Source organism: Prionailurus viverrinus, chromosome A3, assembly GCF_022837055.1.
Source record: "Prionailurus viverrinus isolate Anna chromosome A3, UM_Priviv_1.0, whole genome shotgun sequence".
Taxonomy (NCBI): Eukaryota; Metazoa; Chordata; class Mammalia; order Carnivora; family Felidae; genus Prionailurus; species Prionailurus viverrinus.
This window is the reverse complement of record NC_062563.1, coordinates 51,467,156-51,480,865: the sequence shown is the minus strand read 5'-3', so window position 1 is coordinate 51,480,865 and position 13,710 is coordinate 51,467,156. Positions and strand designations below refer to the sequence as shown.

At 39.6% G+C, this 13,710-nt stretch overlaps 1 protein-coding gene across 5 annotated transcripts in view; it reads left to right on the top strand.

Moving 5' to 3' along the window:
• The window catches only part of SH3RF3 (SH3 domain containing ring finger 3), a 374,857-nt gene that overhangs the window by 298,552 nt on the left and 62,595 nt on the right, over positions 1-13,710 (top strand). The window lies entirely within an intron of this gene.

Genomic DNA, 13,710 nt, shown 5'->3' with positions numbered 1-13,710 from the left:
TAAATTCTTTGGAGCAATAAAATACATGATTTTTTAGAATCTAGCCAGCCAGGAGATGGCCCATTAAAAGTGCTCTAGGAGCCATCTTCTCAAGTGGTAAAGTGGGGATAATACTTAGCACAGCAGGGGCCATATTTTCTTCTGAGTCATGGCTAATGGAACAAGAGGGTGGGAAGGCTAATGGAACAAGAGGGTGGCTGTCCACCCACCAACCTGCTTACTCTTTGGGGAAGTTGGTCTGCACATTCCCGTACTGGTGCCAGTCCGGGCTTGTGTGTGGCAGCAAGAGCTATCAAGACCATGCTACAATCCTAGAATGAGATATGCACTACTGAGTGTTTTAGAGGACAGTCTGATTCGTTCAGCATGCCCACTGACAGAATAGGACGCTGTCCCTGCTCTCAGCTCTCATGGACCATCAGGGAATAGTGGTGCTAGGAAGGATTTGGGTGCTGATGGAGGGTTCAGCATGCACACTTGGTGATGACAAGGTGGGAGACTGGGAAAAGATCCTCAGAGGAGGCAGCAAAGTAACACTTGGGTAGGGAAACAAAGAAGGGTGCCATTTGAAGCAGGAAGAAAGGAATAGTCAAGTGAACAGAAGTGACAGAGAGCACATCTTGTGCAACCAGCTGCAAGCAGTTCAGTGAAGACAGAGTAAACACATGTCTGATTGAAGGCTTGAGATTGAGATCTGTGTTTGAATGCTGGGCTGCCATTATGATTGCTTGCCTCAGTTTCTTCCTCTGTAAAATGGCACCTACCTCCAGGGACAATGAGAATTGTCTAGCATGGCATATCTAGTGTGTATTCAGTACCTGTAGCTACTTTTATTCTTCTGTTAGAGAATAAGAATATTAATAGAGTATTCAATGTATGAGGGTCCAAAAAGTAAATATAAATTATTACCAAAGGATCCAGGGGATTGAATTTTCTCATGAAGGCAGTGGGGACCCCCCAAGAGCTTTTACATGAGAGGGATGGAACTTGACCAAATATTACCAGTCATGGTAGGGAGGAAGAGCTGGTGTGGGGCAGCCTGAGGCTGGGAGCCACTAGAAAGGTGTTGCTGTCCTCAGGTGAGAGGTCACAGGGAGATGCAGAATTGAGGCAAATGACAAGACATTTAGGAGTCAGTATGGTTATGACTTGGAAATGGGCTGATGCTCAGGCAGAAGAAGGAACCAAGTCCAGCTACCAAGTTTCTGGACTAGTGACTGGGAGAATGATGATGGCATGCCCTGGTCTAGAAGAAACCAGAAGGGACTGGTTTATGGTGGAAGACAATGACATGTAGTTTTGCAAAGTGCAGTGGATGCTGGCACACTGTGACCCACAGGCTGATTTGGATCAGCATCATTACATGGGGCTTTTATCTCGTGTATGAATCCCACTTCACCATGGTAGAAGGCTGGCCCTGCCAGTCCAGCTCACCTTGTAGATAAGGGGCAGACATATGACCTAAATGCTGGGGTAGTCATGCTTGCATGTGACTTACATTCAGAAGCCACAAACATGAGGGGCTGTGTGGATCCTTTTTAAGAGAGAAGATAGTGGTGAAAACATCCAGCTTTTCAGGGGCAGGAGGGTGGACATCTGGTGTCTAGTGCCCTGTCATCAGTGGGTACTGAGTAGACTTCTAGTGTCCAGTGCCAGTCATCGGTGGGTGCAGGGTAGATTTATGGTGCCCAGGGCCCAGTCATCAGTAAGTATACGGTGGAAATCTGGTGTCCAGTGTCCAGCCTCATTCTGGATAGTGTTTATTTCCAGCAGCAATGAGATCTGCACCAAGGGAGCCTCGTGGGTGGGGTTGGCACTGCCTTGGCTATTGAGCCTCCAAGACTGACTCTGCCATCCCAGAGACTCTGTAAGTGCTTAAGAGTTTGCTTAAATTAACCAAGATAAGTTCTGTTTTTACAACTCTGCCCCATGGTGAATAACTAGTTGTCTTTATACTAAAGGAGCTCTGCAGCAATATTATCTGGTGCCAGCCCTCTTGCCCCCAACAATTACCTCCCAAGCAACTATACTCATAGAATGGTTTAAGTTCATCTGATGGTGTTTATTGGTAGCCTCTAGCTAGAGACACAGCCACTGTAGTGGCGAAGTGGTTGACTGAGCCCACAGCAGAACCTCCTAACTGATGTGCCAAACAGGTCAGAAGTATACCAAGATTCTGACCTCCTTGAGCCTTGGAGCACCCGGGCAGGACCTGGGGCAGCTAAAGTCCCAGGCCATGTCCCTTCTGGCTATAAACATCTCATCCACTAACCCCAGTGTGCACTACACATGTTTCTATGTGCACCACAATATAGAGAGGTTGGGGAGCCCTGTTCCTCACTGAGAATGAATATCCTGGCACGGCAGCCCAGGGTTATTTGCACAAAATGCCAGTATGATGGTCTTTCTTTTTTAAGTTTATTTATTTATTTTAGAGAGAGAAGGGGAGAAAGAGAGTGTGGAGGGGGAGGGGCAGAGAGCAAGGGAGAGAAAATCCCAAGCAAGCTCCATGCTGTCAGCACAGAGCCCTACACCAGGCTCGAACTCACAACTGCGAGATCATGACCTGAGCCAAAATTAAGAGTCACACACCCAACCAACTGAGTTGCCTAGGTGCCCCAGTATGATGCCCTTTCTAAGCCATGCCTTGCTAGCAACTTTCCCAATTTAAAGAATAAAATGAGACCTGCCAGTCATTTCTCCCTCTATGGAATAACAAGCAGAATTGAAAGAAATTGGCATGGCTAGGGGCAGTACAATGTTGCATCTCAGTCATTGATCACCATAGTAACCACCATGGTGTGACAAGCATTCTCTTCCATCAGACTAATTTTACATACGGGAAAAGTGAGGCACAGGATGTTTAGAACGGTTTTCTCAATGCATTCCAACCTCATACTTATCCCCACACTATTGCTGTTACAGTCAGGTTAAAGAATGGCTCCTACCACATCATATCAGTAAATTAAATGCCACTGAGTTTCCATAGCATTTTCCACTTCATTCTGCATTTAGAGAGAAAAAGCACACTGTTGACAGTACAAGTAATGGATTGTTCACTGCAGTAATTGCCCATTTCAGCAGACCCCAACCCAGGCAGTTGAGAGGCGTTTCATCAATGTTCTCATCTTGAGCCAAAGTCAGGCAGTTTGACAAAGGCTTAATTGCATTGGCCATAGCATCCAATATGATTTGTTCTGCTTGATTAATGTGATTCTTTTTTCCAAGGGCAGAGCTCTCCCTGTAAAGTGCCAGTGTCCACACAACCTCATATCAGTGTTTAGCAGGGGCAAGAGCCTTGTACAGCCATTTATTCATTAGCAAAAAAAAAAAAAAAAAAAAACAAAAAACAAAAAACAAAAAACAAAAAACAAAAACAAAAACAAAAAAACCAACCAACCAACAAACAAAAAGATGAAAGAGAGGTAGATACATGCAAGGCACTCTGCTAGGCTCTGGGAGTACAGAGAAGAACCTATAGACCCTATTTTTACACCCAGTTAGAAGGGCAAGGAAACAAATTCTTTCCATAGAGTTTGAAAAGCACTGTAGTGGAGGTATCCAGAGGGTATTAAGAAAGCATGGGGGGAGATATGTAATTCAGACTGGGGAGGAAAATGAGAGAATGGAAAGTTTTCAAGAGGTGGTGATCCTGCCTTGATTCTTAAAGTACAAATAGGAACTATCTGAGCAGACAAAGCACAAATAGAATTCTAGCAAGGACAAAGACATGGCAATGAGAAATACCGGAGTTTCTATTTTGGGTAACTTTATTTGTTTTGATGTGACTAAAACAAAAGGCATGGAAGGAGAAGACTAGGGTGTTAGTGACATTTTCTCTGAAGAGGCAAAATTTAATTTTAGATCTTAAAGCTAGGTAGAGCTTAGCATGAAGCAGGGGGTGAGGTGAGGTGGAAGGTGTGGAAGGACAAAGAAAGAGGATGAGTGCCTGTGGCACAGCTGAAAGGTAAGCAGAGGAAGATCATGGAGGTTCCTTTAGAACATGTCATGGAATTTCAGTTTTTATGCTAAGGCCATTGGGCCACATTAGAGGGTTTTAAATAATAGATAGAATCAAAGTTTTGTATCTAAAGGATAAAGCTAAATTTCTGCTTATGACCGACCTAATGTAGTGAGGACAGGATTTGCCCTTCTACCAGAAACAATTTATAAGAACAACCGTTTGCAAGATGTCAGACATTGGAAAATCATCCATGATAATGGGACATGAGGTGTGCCCCAGCTTATTGCCTGGAGAGAAGTTCCAGACTGTGGCACAGGGAGTGGTAACAACATGGAGCCCAGAGGGCTTCCTGAAGTGAGGATGTGGAGTGAGAGTCTGGATGATGAAGGTGGTTGGAATTTGAAGGTCAAAACCTAGAGAGGAGAGAGGGCTGCATAGGAAGAAAACCTCAAAGGATGCAGGGTGTGTCCTCTTGAGTAGTTTGCTGAGAAGTAATCAGCATATGCATGTGAAGAAACTATACAAAGCCAGGGAAACTATGAGAGCAAGGATCAGTGCTATCAGTGTCCGGCATTCACAAAGTACTGGAAATAGTGCCTGCTCCACAAGCCAGATGGAAAAACAGTTTGCGGGGCATTGAGTCGTCTATGCAGAAGGACCTTGCCTCAGTCCCTAGACTAAGCACTGCTCTAGTCCCACCCAACTAGTCTTAAAAGCAAACTCAAAAAGATCAAACTGTTTCCAATTAATTTAACAGTGTTGCAGGACTAAGATCAAGAGTATCTTTAAGACTGCAAAAATACCCAGCTCTCAACATAAAAATAACAACATCTGATACCAATAAAAAATTCTTAGGCACACAGATGGAAGTATGACCCACAATGACAAGATAAACCAATCAGAACTGACCCAGATATTAGAATTAGCAGAGATTAAAACAGGTATTATAATTGCATTTATTATTATGTGCTCATAGATTATAACGTGCTCAGAAAATTAAGTAGACACTTAGAAGATATCTTAAAGACCCAAGTCAAACTTCTATATATAAAAACTACAGTGAGATCAAGAATACAGTGGATAAAATTAGTGGCAGATTAGACATTGCTGAAAAAAATATTAATGAACTTGAAGGTATAGCAATAAAAACATGAAAAATGAAAAACAAACATAAAAGAGAAACTTTAAAAATGAGCATCATAGAGCAGTGACAACTTCAAGTGGCTTTATGTATGTGTAATCTCCAAAGTAAAGGAGAAAGGGGTGAGATAGAAAGATTATTTGAAGAAATAAAAGATAAAATTATTCTAAATTTGATTTAAACTGCAAATTCACAGATCAAAGACAGCTGGTGGGCCTTGAGCACAAGAAACATGGGGAAAACTACACCAAGGAAAATGATAATCATATTGTTCAAAATCTGTGATAAAATCTTAAAAAGCAACAAGGGAAAAAAAAAGCTACATTACATAAAGTAGGAAAGAATAAGGATGACTGTATACTTCTTGTTGGGAACACTTAAGTGAGAAAATAGTGGAGTAACTGAAAGAAGTACTGAAAGAAATATATCTGCCAAGTTAGCATTCTATACCCAGGGAAGTTTCTTTCAAAATGAAAGCAAAATAATTATTCATACATAGTAAAGCTAAAAGATTTCATTACCAACAGACCCACACTATGACAAATGTTAGGCAAAATTCTTGAGGAAGAAGGAAAATGGTATCAGATGGAAATACAGTGAAGGGAGTGAATGTAGGAAGAGAGTGAAGGACACAAGAAATGGAAACTGTATATATAAATATATGTTTTTTCTCATTATTTAAATACCTTTAAACTATAACGGACTGTTTAAACAAAAATAAAAACAATGCAGTGAAGGATTTAAAACACATGTAAAAGTAAAATGTATAATGTTAAAGGTACCAGAATGGAGGAATATACTATTATACTAAACTATTATATACTATTATACTATGATAAGTATGTTTTTATACTATGTGTGAAGAGTTATGGAATCACTTGTAGGAAGACTATAATAAATTAAAGATGTAAGCAAGCACTAAATATCAAAACAGAGTTGCAGCAAATAAACTGACAAAGGAGGTAAAATGGAACCACAAAAACTTCCAATTAATTCAAAAGAAGACACAAAAAGAGAGGAAAAGAAATAAAGATGCATGGGTAAAATGGCAAACATGTAGTAAAGTGTAGGTTTAAACCTGATCATGTAAATAAATGTAAATGGTCTAAACAACTTTAAATAGAATGCAGAGATTGTCAAGTATTCTTTAAAAAACAAAACAAAAACAAAACCTAACCATATGCTGTGAACAGAAAACATATTTTAATACTTAAATACATAAACACAAATAAGCAAAACAATAAAAAGTAAAAGGATCAAGAAAAACAGTTGACTTTCATTATTCACAGTAGCTATACTTTATAAATTTTCCATGGACACTCTATTAGTGAATCCTGAACCATTGCTCCTAAGTGAAATGCATATATGTGTGTATATCTCACAAAGATTATAATCTTAAATATTTTTAAAGTCATTCTGGTAGATCCTATTTATTTTACAAAAGAGAAAATCAGGTTCAGAGGCGAACTGCCTGAGGCCACCCCACTAACAGGTGATAAGCAGGATTCAAACATGTCCAGTTAGTCCCAGGGCCAGAGCTTCTTGCACTGCACTGCCCTGCTCCCTCCCATCTCTGTCCCTGGGCAGAGCCTCATCCTGTTGCACTTCAGCAGGGAAAATGTGACTCAAAATTTTTGCTAGTATATGCATGTCTGCAAATGACTACAAAAGCACCACAGGTACTGATTTGGGGTTACAAATCAATTTTAGCTGGTAGATGAATTTGCACATATAGCATCTATGAATAATGAGATCTATGTACCATGTTAATACTACTAAAAATAAGTCTGAAATGGTTATATTAATATCATGGTAGAATTTATAACAAAGAATATTATTACTAAAATAAAAGGCAATTCCATAATGATAAAGGGATCAGTTCATTAAGAGGACTAAGTGCTTATGTCCAAATAACAGAACTTCAGAATGTATAAGCAATTACTGATAAAGATGCAAGGAGAAATAGACAAGTCTGCAATTATAGTCAGAGATTTCAATACTTCCCTTGATAATTGACAGAACAAGTAGACAATATTGGTAAGAATACAGAACACTATAGCAAGCTATAACCAACTTGACTTAATTGACATTTATGGAGTACTACACTAACAACAGCCAAACACACATTCTTTTCAAGTGCACACAGAATATTTACCAAGATGTACCACATTCTGGGCCATAATATTTAGATCTCTAAATTTAAAAGAATTCAGGTTTCATAATACATTCCCTGACCAAAATACAGATGAATTAGACATTAATAACACAAAGATATCCCCAAATATTTGAAACTAAATGGCACACTTAAAAGTAACCCATGGATGAAAGAAGAAATCAAAAGTGATATTGGAAAACATTTTGAAATGAATGAAAATGAAAACACAGCATATCAAAATTTGTGGAATGCCACTAAAGCAGTACTTAAGAGAAAATTTGTAGCACTAAACACCTATGTTAGGAAAAAAAAAATATCTCAAATCAATCTCCTCAGTTTTACTTTAAGAAACTAGAATAAAAAGAGCAAAGAAACCGTAAAAGAACCAGAAATAATCAGTGTGGAAATAAATGAAATAGAAAATGGAAAAACAGTTGAGAAAGTCAATGAAACAAAATTTGGTTCATTGAAAAGATCAGTAATAAAACTGGTAAACATCTAGCCAGAGGGATAAAGAATAAAGAGAGGATACACAGATTATCAATACCAGGAATAATAGAGGTCACATCACTTCAGATTTTACGGAATAATAAGGGCTTATAAAAAATTATGCCAATAAACTCAACAAATTAGACAAAATGGATAAATTTCTTAAAAAACATAAATTAACAAACTTAAAAAAGTAAATGACCTTAATGGGCCTGTATTTATTAAAGAAATTGAGTTAGTTAAAAACTTTCCACAAAGAAATCTCCAGGCCTTAGTAGCTTCATTGTTAAGTTATGTCTAATGGTTAAGGGAAAAAATACAATTCATTCTATGGAAACTTCCAGAAAATTTCCTAACTTTTTCTATAAGGCCAACTTTACCCTCATACCCAAATCAGACAAAGACATTAAAAGAAAATAAAACTACAGACCAATATCACTCATAAATATAGATGTAAAAACACTAAATAAAATTTAAGGAATCAAATAGATAATGTATCAGGACCAAGTAGAGTTTCTCCTAGGAATTCAAGTTTTTATTAACATTTAATGATCAATATAATTTACTGTATTAACAAACTAAAGAATAAAAATAACATGGTCAGTTTAATAGATGTGGTTTTTTTTTTTAAATCTAATGCTCATTCCTGATTAAAAACTGTCAGAAAATGAGAAAATAGAACTGAGCTTCTTGACCTGATAAAGGGCATCCATGATTAGCTAACCTCAGACTTAATGGTGAGAGACTAAAAACTTTCCCTCTGAGATCAAGATTAAACAAGGATATCCACTCTTGTCATTTCTATTCAATATTGTACTGTATGTTCTCGTCAGAGCAGTTAGTCAAGACAAAACTATAAAAAGCATGTAGATCAGAAAGAAGGGAGAAAATTATGTCTATTTGCTGATAACATGATCTTGTATATAGAAAACCCTGGGGAACCCACACTCACACAAAAAGCTTTCTTTAGAGCTAATAAATTAGTTCAGCAAGGTTCCAGGAAACAAGATTAATATACAAAAATCAATTTTATTTTTACATAGTACCAGTGAATAATTGCAAATTGATGTTTTAAAAAATGACAGCAATTTTAATAACATGAAAAATATAAATTAGTTAGGGATACATCTGATAAAAGAAGAGGACATCCTGTCTGCTGAAAACTACCAAATATTGCTGAAAGAAATTGAATAAGACTGAAATAAGCAGAGAAATATACTTCATTTATGAGTGAGAGGACTTAATTTGTCAAAGTAATTATTCTTCAAAAATTTGACCTATAGATTCAATGGAATACTAATCATGATCTCACTCAACTTTTTTGTAGAAATTGGTAATCTGTTTCTCAAATTCACACAGGCATACAAAGGACCTAGAATAGCCAAAACAGCCTTGAAAAGAACAACAAAGTTGGAAGGCCACACTGATTTCAAGACATATTATAAAACGATAGTAACCAACTTAGTGTGATACTGGTATAAAAGTAAGCCACTAGATCATTGGATACTTTTTTCTGAAAACAGAAAAGTGTCCATTAAATTTGCTGCCAGGTGGAGTCATAATTGATCTTGTTCAGATAATATTTGATGGAATGAAGGTAAGAAACCATATTTTAGTAGACTGAGAAGTGAATGAAGGACTCCTGGATAGTATAGGAGAGTGAGTTCATGTGGAAATCCCCTATTCTCTCTGTTTTAAACACAGAAATGGGTTTTTTTAATTTTTTACAAATGAACTTTATGTATCTAAACAAAATGGAACACACAATATTAAGTGGGATTGAAGCATTGGCTAACTGGAGTGAAAAGCAGGCAGGGTTGGCTAACTTTCAACTCCTGCAGGAGAAAATAGACAGGAAGTCCCTGGTGAGTGAGTATCAGGGGATCAGAGCTAGGTGCAATGGTTTGAACAGCTACAGTCTCTTCTTCGAGAATGGTTACTACTGAGCTACTCTCTGGAGTATGGGAGAGAATAGAGAGTGCTACTTGGGCATGGAGCTGAGTTTGGCTCTGGCCTGAAGACAAGATCTGCACCATTCCTACAGGACCAGAGTTCAAACCATCCTGTTACAGCTGGTTCTGAGGGGGAGGTCCCAGAGTACCATTCAGAAGCTTCAGACTGAGGAAAAAATAGCAATAAGACTGTCATACACAAGACGAGTGTGCATACTGAAGTCTCAAAGCACAGGGGGAACACTAATGCATAAAAGATAGCCAATAAACTGAAGAAATGGGAGAGAAATGAGAAAGAAATCTGAAAAAGTCTTTGATATCAGTATATTTAAGATCCTCTAAAAGGAAAAATAAAGAATAACATCTAACCATCCCCCCCCAAAAAAAAAAACATAAAAGATAGCCAATAAACTGAAGAAATGGGAGAGAAATGAGAAAGAAATCTGAAAAAGTCTTTGATATCAGTATATTTAAGATCCTCTAAAAGGAAAAATAAAGAATAACATCTAACCATCCCCCCCCCAAAAAAAACAAAGAAAAAACAGGGTGTATGAAGGGGAAAAATTAGATGGATAGCTATGAATCTGAAACTGATGAATATGAAAAAAAAACTTGAAATTTTGGAAAGGGAAAAAATATATATTTAAAATACAAAATCCTTATAGGTGACATAATTTCTAGACTGGACACAGTCAAAGATGGATAGTAGTGACACTAGAACACAGAGCAGAGACGAAAACTTCCATGACAGCAAATACAAATCACACAAAGAAATGAGTAAAAGTAAGAAAGAACAAGTGTAGACACAAAGATGGAATTAGTGACACTGGAAGGCATACATGGGAATTTATCCAGAACACAAAGCAGAGATGAAAACTTCCATGAGAGCAAATACAGATCATGCAAAGAAATGAGTGAAAAGTAAGAACCAAAGCAGACACTATTCAAGGACACTAGGTATAAAGAAAAACAGGAAAAGGAGGTACTGGCTAGTAGAAGGACTATTTTTGAAATTAGAGCTGTAACTTGATTATTAAATTACAGGAGGAAAGTTAATAAATTTAATACAAGCAAGAAGGGGATGAGCCAGGAGAAAGGACTGAGATGAGCATGAATGGGTAGACCTGTTGGGACCATATATCCTTGAGATTAGAAGGCGAGGTGGGTATAGATGTGGATGAGTTGAGAGAGAGGCTGGCCTGAAGTTTGGAGAGTTGCCAGTGTTCTGTTTCATCCATGAAGTTGGAAATGATAAACTTGAGAATAAGAAATGGACAATGTTGATGGTAAGATAGGTCATTTATTCATTCAACTACTCTTTTAATTTTTTTTTTAATTTTTTTTTAACATTTATTTATTTTTGAGACAGAGAGAGACAGAGTATGAACGGGGGAGGGGCAGAGAGAGAGGGAGACACAGAATCGGAAGCAGGCTCCAGGCTCTGAGCCATCAGCCCAGAGCCTGACGCGGGGCTCGAACTCCCAGACCGCGAAATCGTGACCTGGCTGAAGTCGGACGCTCAACCGACTGAGCCACCCAGGCGCCCCTCAACTACTCTTTTTAAATCACCTACAGGATGACATAGCAGTGAACTGAGTGAGGCCCAATGGGATTTAGGCACTCCAGAATTGCTGGAGCCTGCCAAAGCTTTAAAGAGGAGAGGCAAAGACTAACAGAGATTGTGCAATAATAGCATTTTCTCAAGCTGCTTGCCTCTGTTGTACAGGTTGCTTTGACATTGCTAACTAGTAGGATGACTAGAGAGATAGCAGTCTAGGTCAGTCTGAGGTTGGGTGACACAGGGTGGGTAAAATTGAGGTTAAATCCCACTGATCATGAATGAAACCCTACTTTCTTCTATGAGCCAGTGTGATGAGTCATGCTCCTCTTTCTCATGGAGTTTTTTTTTTTTTCTTCTCCAGTGGTTCAATTCTGTGAAATCTGTAGAGATGTTTTAGCTGAGGTTCTCTTTTCTCAAAAACTTGTTCATTCATTTAAGAAATTTATCAAGCATCTACTGCATTCTGGGCACCAATCCAGCTGTTTGGAAAATATCAGTGAACTACACAGCAAATGTCCCACCTTTGTGAAGCTTACCTTGTAGTGGGGGGAGACAGGCAATGGGCAGTGAACACATAATGAAGAGTGCATCATACAAACTGTTAAGAGCAGATAGTTCCATGGGAGGAAAGGGAAATTAAAGCAGGGGAAGTGGGTCTGGGATCACAGAGTGGCAGCCTGCACTTTTTGGTGGGTTGGCAAGGACAGGTTTCCATTGGAAGGCGGTGTCTGAGGTGATCAGAAGCAGCCCGAAGCAACCAAGGGGCCATGTGGCTCTCTGGGGGAGAAGAGAGTGGTATATACAGCAGTCTCTGAGGTGACAGAGAGCCTGTGTTGGGGGGAGCAGCCAGGAGGCTGGAGTGGCTGAGAAGAGGAACAAGGGAGAGAACTGGGAAGGGTGTCAAAGAGATTGCCTGGCAGACAGGCTTAGAACTTTCTGGAACACCCTGTCCTCTTACATTGGGTTTGGCAGGGCAATGTGGCAGGCATGTGGAAGCAAGCCAGAGGTGGAGGGGAGTTGTGTGGGACTTGGTAGAAGAATCTAGAGCAGCCCCTGCAGTCTTTCGGGCCCAAGTGATTGTTCTTTCCTCGCCAAGCCACCACTTCTCATTCCAAGGCCAGGGGGCTGGGGTGAAGGAGAGTTCAGACAGCTGGGGAGAGGCAGACAAATGGCCCCAGGAGCATTGTCCAAGTCACAGGTTACCTCGGGCTGATTAAGTGACCCCAGTGGCTTCATCGATCTGCATAGTTACCTAAGTTGGTCTTTTGAAATGTGGGGCCATGTTGAATGAGGATTTAAACCCACCCCAAACCCTGAATACTTTTAAAACCATAAATCAGTCTTTATATATTTTACCTCCTAGAAACAGAGGACACGGTGAGAGTCCTCTGGGATCTCCCGGTGAAGAACCCGAGATCACATAATCAGATCTCACCCACTTTTCCCACGCAGTGCTGTCAGAAGGAAGAGGCCTGGCTTGCATGTGGAGGGCTGTCATTTGTCGAGCTGAGTTACTTCATATGCCAGGGAAGCGCTGTTAGGATTTATGAGTAGATTATCTATTCAAGGCATATTTGGGCACTGAGAATATTGTTTTATCGCATGTGTTTTTTCATGTTGCTAAAACCATGAATGCCACGAATTCTGATGGTAGAAAATAAGGACAGTGTGATGTGTAATTGTTCTCTGGGCGACAGTGCAAAAATGACTGAATCTGACTTGCATGATGTTGCATGGGACCCATGGTGAGAAGTGGTGTTGGCTGCCACAACCTGTGTCTCCCTTTGGATCACCAGCCCAGCCCACAAGTCACCGTTCCTCTGGTGTGGCTCATTCTGTCCTCCTGTAGGTTTCTTCTGTAATTAGTAAGGAGACAGTTCTTCAAAATCACTAGCACAGGCTACAGCAGGATTAATTTTAATTTGGTGTTGTGTTTAGAAGGGACTTTATGTTTTCAAATGGCAAAGTTTTACAAATGTTATGCCTTTAGACCCCTAACATCCTTAGGAGGCATTTTTGCTGGCAGTAGGGGGCAGATTTGTCATTGTGTGGTTCCTCATGTGTGAATCTATAAACTGTTGCTTCCATGTGTAGGCAAGGCAACAAGCTCAGGCAGATTGAAGGGGGCAAAGTGATGGTTCTCCCCAAGGCTGCAGCTGCCTTTCTGATGTGCCTGTCACCAGCTAAAGCTGCCTCACACACTTGGCTGTAGTTCAGCCAAGTCAAGTACCAAGTGTGCACAAAAGACTGGGTTATAGTTCTGGGGTGGAGATGAATCAGAATTGTGCTCTTGGCAATGATCACCTTACATGCAGTGGTGTCTAAGAGTTCTGGGGCATCTTGGGGCTTCTTCAGGATTCTGTCATGCTTTACTTTCACGAACATTTTAACAAGGGCATTTTAAAAAAATCTTCTGAGTGTCTTAGTTCATCGCAGCAGAGAAAACCA